At 31.4% G+C, this 9,700-nt stretch overlaps 1 non-coding gene across 1 annotated transcript; it reads right to left on the bottom strand.

Moving 5' to 3' along the window:
- Nucleotides 1-6,233: 6,233 nt before the first annotated feature.
- LOC149242435 (U6 spliceosomal RNA) lies at nucleotides 6,234-6,341 on the bottom strand. Its single transcript, XR_016246793.1, has one exon. It is a non-coding gene; the product is annotated as a U6 spliceosomal RNA (small nuclear RNA).
- Between the last annotated feature and the right edge of the window lie 3,359 nt (nucleotides 6,342-9,700).

Genomic DNA, 9,700 nt, shown 5'->3' with positions numbered 1-9,700 from the left:
ACTTACTTATCCTTGGATAGATGAATACTACAAGTTGCCAAAACACCCAATCACGTTCTTAGTAGCTAGTTACAACAAGTTTAATGTAAACAACAAAGATATCTGAAGGAATTGGTGGTAATACCCCAACAAGTTTAGAAGTAGACAAAACATGATATGTAAAACAAAGTCACTTAGAAGAGCATATCAGATGATCATGGTTATGTGTTGTAGACTAAATGGTGTGGCAACAACAAATTTCTTCGAGGAGAGCTTGGTTCCACTTGTGTATACATGCTCAGATGATGGGGCCAACTTCAATTAGGATGAGATTATTTCCACATCCATCTAATCCAATGTAATAAATGTTCAAAATATAGTAGAAGGGAAGCAACCAAAATTCCACGTAGCTTCCTACCTACTTGATGGCATATGTGTTAGTTGTGAGTTTGAGGTGATAGGGTGGGGATGGGCTCTCACTTCAGACATTCGACTTGTGCATATTTACTACAAGGAGTTATGGGATAGCTAGCATAGAACATCATATACAAATATGGTGGAGGGATTCATTCGCCGTTGTTACATATCTAGGAAAATTTTAGGGCATAATATTGGCACGTGGGCTAATTTTCCATGTTTTTTCAAAAAAAAAAAGATTCACCAATGTCCATTTTTTTTTAATATTATTTTGCCCAAATCTTATATTATAAAATAGGAATCTACAATAAAAATTAGAATTTTTTTATAGAGACTATATAAAATCATTAGAAAATCAATTATTTTACAAAAATATCACCAAACATTTTATAGTTTATATATCAAGGACTAGTAAGATTTTCCAAAGTTTTTAAACTTCAAGTTAAATTTCCATCCTTGAAATTTTCACTGTCCATATCCTACTTGATTATGATTCACCATGTATGTCAGATTATGCTAAGGAAGTATTACATGAAGTTGATGAATTGTTCACCCCACCAGAGTCGATGCATATTAGAGTTTTTTGGTTATGGAAACCTCCACACCATCTCCCATTATTCATGACCGACAAGATAATTTTACAAGAAATTGCATGTCAAATGGCTATAGGTGTCAACGGTATGCTAACATGATTGAAAAAGGAACCATGGCCTACATATCCCTTTTAGGTAGGGATGTACAATATAAAATACTATAAGGAAACACAGGCATAAGCTACTAACCTAGATTTATTCAAGTTTGAATACTGGACTTCCATAGATATGACCCAAGGGAAATGGTATTAACACATTGTTCCAAATGTAAATGCGAATGGTATTACTAGTCAAAAACCAAGAAAGACAAAGAACGAATAAAAAACTACTACAATGTTGTAGAATCCCTGAGAAACATGAATGGATCCAATCATACAACATGAGAATCTTCTAAAGGAAAGGATGTGGAGGATAAGAAAGATACATAAAAATGGTAGAAAAAAAATTAATTTGTTAAGAAAGAAAAGGAAAAACATTAAAAGAAGATCTAAAGTTAAATAAATAAAGAGATTAAAAAAAGAGGAGGAGAAGGCAAAACAAAAGGTAAGGGAAAAAAGAGAAAGATTACAAAAGGAGGAAGAAGAAAAGAAACAAAAGCAATAAGAGTGTCTTGAAAGTGAAATACTGGAAAAAAAAGCCCAAAATGAGGCAAGGTTAAAAGAACAACAAGAATAATAGGCTCAAAACACAAGAACTGTTGGTTTACCTAGAATGAATATTGATCTGACAACCTCAAATGACACACCATTAATAGGAGGCCATTTGTTGGTTAGGGAGATGGAAATCATTGTAAGTGATGATAATCAGGTTATGAACTTGGTAATTTTGTGCTTTGACATGAACAGCAATCGGGTTTTCCACGAAAGGAGAAGTATTTAGCTCCAGAGCGAACAAAACCCATCTCAATAACCATGGAGAGAAACATAGTGTCTAACACTTTAGACAATTCCTTGGCCATAGTCTTAGCTGGGACAACCTTTTCCTCAACAACAAAAAGAAATATTGATTATTTAATGGAAAAGGTACAAGACAAGACCTTGAATAAAGAACATCATGAAATCAGAAAGTTATGGAAAGAAAATCAAGCTTTATCTACCTCAATCTCTTATAATAAATATTGTAAGAGCACAATGTTGGAGGTGAATAAATAATTAGAAGATATTGTGAAGAAACTATATGAGGGGCTTGGGAAACTCCAAAATATGGCTGTCATACTCATCTTGATTCAAAATGTGTGCAACTCAAGGAAATTTTATTATCCATTTATATAATGCATGCATGGATTAAAAAAAACCCTAATTCACTAGAGGCATTGTCAAGAAAAGATGAACTAAGTCGGGAAAGAGATTAAGCTAAACTCAGACTTGCCATCCTAGCTCAAGAAAAGCTTGAAAAGGATGTGATGAAAACTATGAATACTACCAACAATATCACATCATGATGAGAAAGCTAATAAAATATCACAAGTTAGTATCCATCAGATCCTAAGGAGAGGTGAGGTTTGAGCAAGATATAGAACAAGAAATATAGGAAATGATTCTCACACAACGATCAACACTCATCGAAAAATATACAAAGCCGACCAAAGAGGCATTTAAACAACACCTGGTGGAGCCCATTAAGTTGCACACAATTCTCACTTCATTCTTTCATAGAATCTAAGTTGACCTAAAGACAATGGTGCCTAATACGTGTGACTACAAAGTCATCAATCAAGGTTTAATTTCAAGTTTTTTTTTATCTATTGCAGTAGATTATAAGGCTTGGCACACTCATATGACCCAAGGATTATAAGCCTTGTTAATTTCTGGGTTGATCTCATGTTAGGTGTTTATTTCATTCAAAATATTATTTTGGAATTTTAATGAAACAAAATTAGAACATAAAGTAAATTAGAAATTAGACAGGAGGAAAGGTGAGAAGTCATGGAACATGAACAATCACCTCATTTTATATAAATATAAACCTCTAGCAAGGAGATGGGGATCTTAGTTTTTGAGACTCTTTGCGTAATTCTCTTTTAAAGGGAGAAGCTTGTAATAACCTTGAGGACTAGTTTCAACTTTATGCACTCCCACTATTGGGATTCTTGAAGATAGTTTGTGACATGGCATTGAAAGTTCATCTCTAATAATTAGAAACTTGAAGCGGAATGACAACGATTTTCTATCATGCATTATGTATTGCTATAAGACTTTTCTTCATTTATGTTTGATAATATATGATTGTTGTATATTTGTGGTTGGTTCACGAACTATTTCGTTAGTTGTAAGATCTTAATATTTTAGGAACTTCTTGTTGATTTTTGTATTTGTTTATGTTGGTTGTTGATTGTAAATTGTTTCAAAATTAATATTTAGTATATTTTAGCTGTCATCTGTCTTAATAAGAGGTTTCCATCACTATTTCTTCAAAATTCATGCTTATTATAAATTTGTTGTAGAATTATTTGTACAAATTCATTTAAAGTATAATCATTAATTTTTTTTTTTATTACATCCCATCAAGGAAATTAATTTGTGTTTCCCTTTCATATCTCATCTGTCCAAAATTTAACATTCACAAAATCATAAGATGGAAGGTAGGCCAAGAAACATTAGGAGACTCATCCCAAATGATGTGAAGAATAATTGGGACCTCATATTGGAAATATCTCCTTAAGGTTGTAAGAAATGCATTTAGCCCTGCCAACATCACAATAAATATGATCATTGTTTCAGAAAATCACTATAATTTTTTGTGAAATATCATATGCCAATTGAATAAGACCCTTCTATGAAATTATCAGACCATTGTATTGTGATATTGGAATAAATTAAGTTTAAATTAAAAGGAATATTGGAGAAGAAAGTCTTTCACACTTTTTACATTCATTCATTACGAAAGAATACATAAAACTACATATCTAGAGCACCATTTCATGTAAATTATTGACATAAAATGAAATGGAGTCTATAAGGAAGATTTTCAAAAACTTCATATTGCTATGCTTCAATGCTATTTAGAATTAAGGTGACTCTTGCAAGAAAATATATTATTATTTCTATGGATCTGGCTAAAAATAATAATTATAGAAGCCCCATATTCGCTAAACAATTGGTGATTCCAGAGTCAAATATAATTGAAAAATTAGATCACTAGGAAAAAAAACAATATAACATAATTTATTTATAATTAAACATTGGGGATATAAATTTATATTGCAAATCACTATTAGATCTCTATGAAGTGATCAAGGTGACATTATTCTTTGTTCACCCTGGATGGAATTACTAAAGTCCTTCATCTTAAATATGAAGAAGAATTTTTTGACATTTTTCTACAAAAAGAAAAAAATAACACTACACGACAATTTTTTTTTGTAAGTTTGGCAGTGGTGAGGCTACATCATAGACATGTCCAAGAATAACACCCAAATAGGGCGGGGAATTGAACCAATGATTTAACATCTAGGAGTGCCTTAACAGTGCACTCTATCATCGTCTATCTAAGCCCCCATGGACAATACTACATGACATTACATTAGAGCTAGATTTAGTAACAATAGAAGACACAAAAAATATCTCGAAAGTAATTCTTTAAGAAATGAAAGATCAATGCAAAATGTGCAAAAATAGGTTGAAAAAATTATCATGGAGAAAAATAAAGAAATTTCTTGCTTCAAGGATCACAGTGAAAAATTACTTATGAAAATTAAGTTGTTGGAAAACAAAGGACAACAATTTATCAAGAAGGAAGTATCAAAATATTCAGATGTGGAAATTCAAGTTGAAGAAAAGGGAACAAATATAGATGTTATTAATTTCATATCTCAATTAAATTTGAATCCAATTGTAGTCAATTCATACTTGGATGTTGTAGTTCAAACTACATAAATTCTAAGAGAAGATCTAGTAATCAAACTAGCAACATAAATATACAAAGAAGATCATACGCCAAAAAAGTAAGGAAAATTCCACAAGTACAATAAAATAAAATCAGGACACAAGAAATCCTTATTGACACCCAAAAAAAAGAGAAAATATCTCAACCATTCAACAAATCCATAACACTTAAGACAAAAACAATTGAGTTACATTTCTAAGAATAGCAATGTCAACACATTTAAGTGTTATGATGACAATCCATCTTTGGAGATATCTTCCGTATATACGCATATATATTCCGTATATGCATAACTTTCTTATATGTGTATATCTTCCGTATATGCATGTCATTTATATACGTGAATTTACAGTATATGTGCAACTTCCATATACAAAAATTGCGCGTATATGGAAATATGCACATATAAGAAAGTTATGTATATATGGAAGATATGCACAAATCTTCGGTATATCCCTAACTTTCTTATATGTGCATATCTTCTGTATATGCACGTCATTTATGTATCTACATCGTATATGCGCAAATTCCATATACATAAATTGCATATATACGAAAATTGTACATAGACAGAAGATATGTGCAAATCTTCCGTATATACATAAATTTCGTATATGCGCAAATTCCATATACAGAAACTGTGCATATATGGAAATTGTGCATATAAGGAAGATATGTGCATATCTTCCGTATATACATAACTTTCTTATATATGCATATCTTCCATATATGCATGTCTTTTATGTATGTGCATCTACCGTATATACGCAAATTCTATATACGAAAATTGTGAATATACGCAATATATGCGCATATTTTTCGTATATGTCCATCTTTTGTATATGTGCATCTACCGTATATGCGCAACTTCCATTTATGCACATATATTCCGTATATGCGTACATTTCTTATATGTCTATATCTTCCGTATATGCACATCTTTTATATATGTGCATCTACCGTATATGCGCAATTTATATATACAAAAATTGTGCATATATGGAAGATATTCGCATATCTTCCATATATACGTAACTTTCTTATATGTGAATATCTTCCATATATGTACGTATTTTATGTATGTGCATCTACCGTACATATGCAACTTCCATATATGGAAATTTTTCCTGTACAGAAATTGTGCATATATGAAAGATATGTGCATATCTTATGTATATGCGAAACTTCTCTATATGCACATACCTTCCAGGTATATGTGCAACTTCCGTATATACACATAACCTCCATGTATGTGAAACTTTAGTATATATAACTTCCATATATGTGCATATTTTGTATATGTGCATCAACCGTATATGCGCAACTTCTGTATATTCACATATCTTGTTTATATGCATAACTTTCTTGGACCATTTCTCGATTTGTGCGTGTCATTCTTGCGCAGGGGCCATGCTAATCTTCTCTGTATCATTCCAATTTTCTCTTATATGTGTATATCTTCCATATATGCATGTCTTTTATATATGTGAATCTACAATATATGCGCAACTTCAGTCTTACCAAATCACCAATATCAACGCTCAGGATTCCATACAGAGAAGGATTATCTTGGAAAACGAGCTTTTGAAGATGGCTTCCTAAAGTCCATATATATGGAGAAATAACAGTGAGTTGGGCATCAGAGGTGAAGCATTTGTAGGAGAAAAGCTTCCTCAGGAGAGGGAACTTTAAAATCGAAGGGCTAACGGAAGCATTCCTGCCACAAATGGGATTATTAGAGTACTATGAAACCCATCCAAGATTAATTTCCACAATGTGCCATTCCTTGTCATCTTTGTCAATGTTGCAAATGATTCCATGAGGCTCGCCCGTACATAGATTATCTAGATAAGAGGATTTCCAGTTTATTTATGGATTAATGGCTTCCAGGACTTCGTATACTACTGCTTCTTCGCTCCTATCCAGTGCAGGTCACCATAGTTCTCTGCAAGGGCAAGGGCTATAATTAAACTGAATAGGGCATGAAAAAACGTTGTCCAAATACACATCTTGCAAAGCCTTTGATAGCACAAAGTTTAAACAACTTTTTGTTGCAGTACGCACTGCAACTGTGATTTCCATGGCTATCTTAGTTCATTTAAGCCTTAAAATGATGCATATTTTTAGGATTTACAAGCTTTAAAGCATAGTTACCAAATCATATTCGCTTCATACTGTGAGAGTGTGCATTCCTAATCAGACTCATCCTATTATTTCTTTCTTGGACTATTGTTTTTTCACATTAGTATTACTTACTATTGAACCGATGCATAATGTGAGAGTGTGCATTCCTAATCAGACGACTCCTATTATTTCTTGGACTATTTTTTGCAGATTAGTATTACTTACTATTTCTTGCTGGTTACATAAAATGCAAGCCTAATTTTTCTAATTAATGGTAATTGTAATTATTTTTAAACTCAAAATAGATGTTAATGGAGGCAAGAGAGAAGGTAAAATAGAAACTAATGTAAAATGGAAATTGATGCCAATGACGGCAGGATAGCAGATAAAATGGAAACTAATGGTAATGGAAATTTACCAAGATTTTAAAATTTAGACAAAATATATGTCAATGGAAACAGGATAAGAGGTAAAATGGAAACTAATGGCAAGCTGAAATTTTCAAATTTCAAAATTTTAATGTTTCCTTTAATGGTTTAGAAAGCTGAGATAACTAGGAAAGAAAATTTTGAACTTGACTAATGACTAATTGATTTTTTTATATATATATTTATGTTAAGAATTGATTTTTTTTTTTATATATTTGTCTTAAAAGGAATTTAAAAAAAATAAGTTTTAAATTTATAATTTTTAAATGCCTTAACTATAAAAAGGATTTTAAAATAAAATCGGAAACTAAATACAGATATATTTTTGAGTTTTGTATATTATATTGATTTAATTTATTTAAATTTCAATTTAACCATTCATATAAATGCTTAGTATTTATTTTGAAATTTAAATAAATTTAATCAATATAATATACAAAACTCAAAAATATATCCATATTTAGTTTCCAATTTTATTTTAAAATCCTTTTTATAGTTAAGACATTTAAAAATTAAATATTTAAAACTTATTTTTTTTTTTTAATTCCTTTAAACATAAATATATATAAAAAAATCAATTTTTAACATAAATATATATAAAAAAATCAATTAGTTTTTAGTCAAGTTCAAAATTTTCTTTCCTAGTTATCTCAGCTTTTTAAACCATTAAAGGAAACATTAAAATTTTGAAATCTGAAAATTTCAGCTTGCCATTAGTTTCCATTTTACCTCTTATCCTGTTCCCATTGACATATATTTTGTCTAAATTTTAAAATCTTGGTAAATTTTCGTTACCTTTAGTTTCAATTTTATTTACTATCCTGCCTTCATTGGCATCAGTTTCCATTTTACATTAGTTTCTACTTTACCTGCTCGCTTTCCTCCATTAACATCTATTTTGAGTTTAAAAATAATTACATTTACCATTAATTAGAAAAATTAGGGTTGCATTTTATGTAACTAGCAAGAAATAGTAAGTAATACTAATCTGCGAAAAATAGTCCAAGAAATAATAGGAGTCGTCTGATTAGGAATGCACACTCACACATTATGCAGTTATTCAATAGTAAGTAATACTAATGTGCAAAAGCAATAGTCCAAGAAAGAAATAATAGGATGAGTCTGATTAGGAATGCACACTCTCACAGTATGAAGTGAATATGATTTGGTAACTATGCTTTAAAGCTTGTAAATCCTAAAAATATGCATCATTTTAAGGCTTAAATGAACTAAGATAGCCATGGAAATCACAGTTGCAGTGCGTACTGCAGCAAAAAGGTGTTTAAACTTTGCGCTATCAGAGGCTTTGCAAGATGTGTATTCGAACGACGTTTTTGCATGCCCTATTCAGTTTAATCATAGCCCTTGCCCTTGCAGAGAACTATGGTGAACCTGCACTGGATAGCAGCGAAGAAGCAGCAGTATACAAAGTCCTGGAAGCCATTAATCCAGAAATAAATTGGAAATCCTCTTATCCAGATAATCTATGTATGGGCAGGCCCCATGGAATCGTTTGCGACATTGACAAAGATGACAAGGAATGGCACATTGTAGAAATTAATCTTGGATGGGTTTCAGAGTACTCCAATAATCCCATCTATGGCAGGAATGCTTGCTTTAGCCCTTCGATTTTAAAGTTCCCTCTCTTGAGGAAGCTTTTTTCCTACAAATTCTTCACCTTTGATGCCCAACTCACTGTTGTTCCTCCATATATATGGACTTTAGGAAGCCATCTTCAGGAGCTCGTCTTCCAAGATAATCCTTCTCTGTATGGAATCCTAAGCGCTGATATTGGCAATTTGGTAATATTGAAGTTGTGCACACACTGTAGATTCACATATATAAAAGACATGCATATATGGAAGATATACACATATAAGAAAGTTACGCATATGCAGAAAATATATGAATATACGGAAGTTGGGCATATACAAAAGATGCACATATATGGAAGTTATATATACTAAAGTTTCACATACATGGAGGTTATGTGTATATACGAAAGTTGCACATATACCTGGAAGATATGTGCATATAGAAAAGTTTCACATATACAGAAGATATGCGTATATCTTCCGTATATGCACAATTTCTGTATATGAAAAATTTCCATATATGGAAGTTGCACATGTACGGTAGATGCACATACATAAAAGACATACATATATGGAAGATATTCACATATAAGAAAGTTACGCATATATGGAAGATATGCGAATATCTTCTGTATATGCACAATTTTTGTATATGGAAATTGCGCATATACGGTAGATG

This window comes from Pinus tabuliformis, chromosome 8, assembly GCF_031772625.1.
Source record: "Pinus tabuliformis cultivar Carrire ecotype Pingquan chromosome 8, CPIR1, whole genome shotgun sequence".
Lineage (NCBI taxonomy): Eukaryota > Viridiplantae > Streptophyta > Pinopsida > Pinales > Pinaceae > Pinus > Pinus tabuliformis.
Note: the sequence above shows the minus strand (reverse complement) of the source record. Positions and strands in the feature narration are given on the sequence as shown.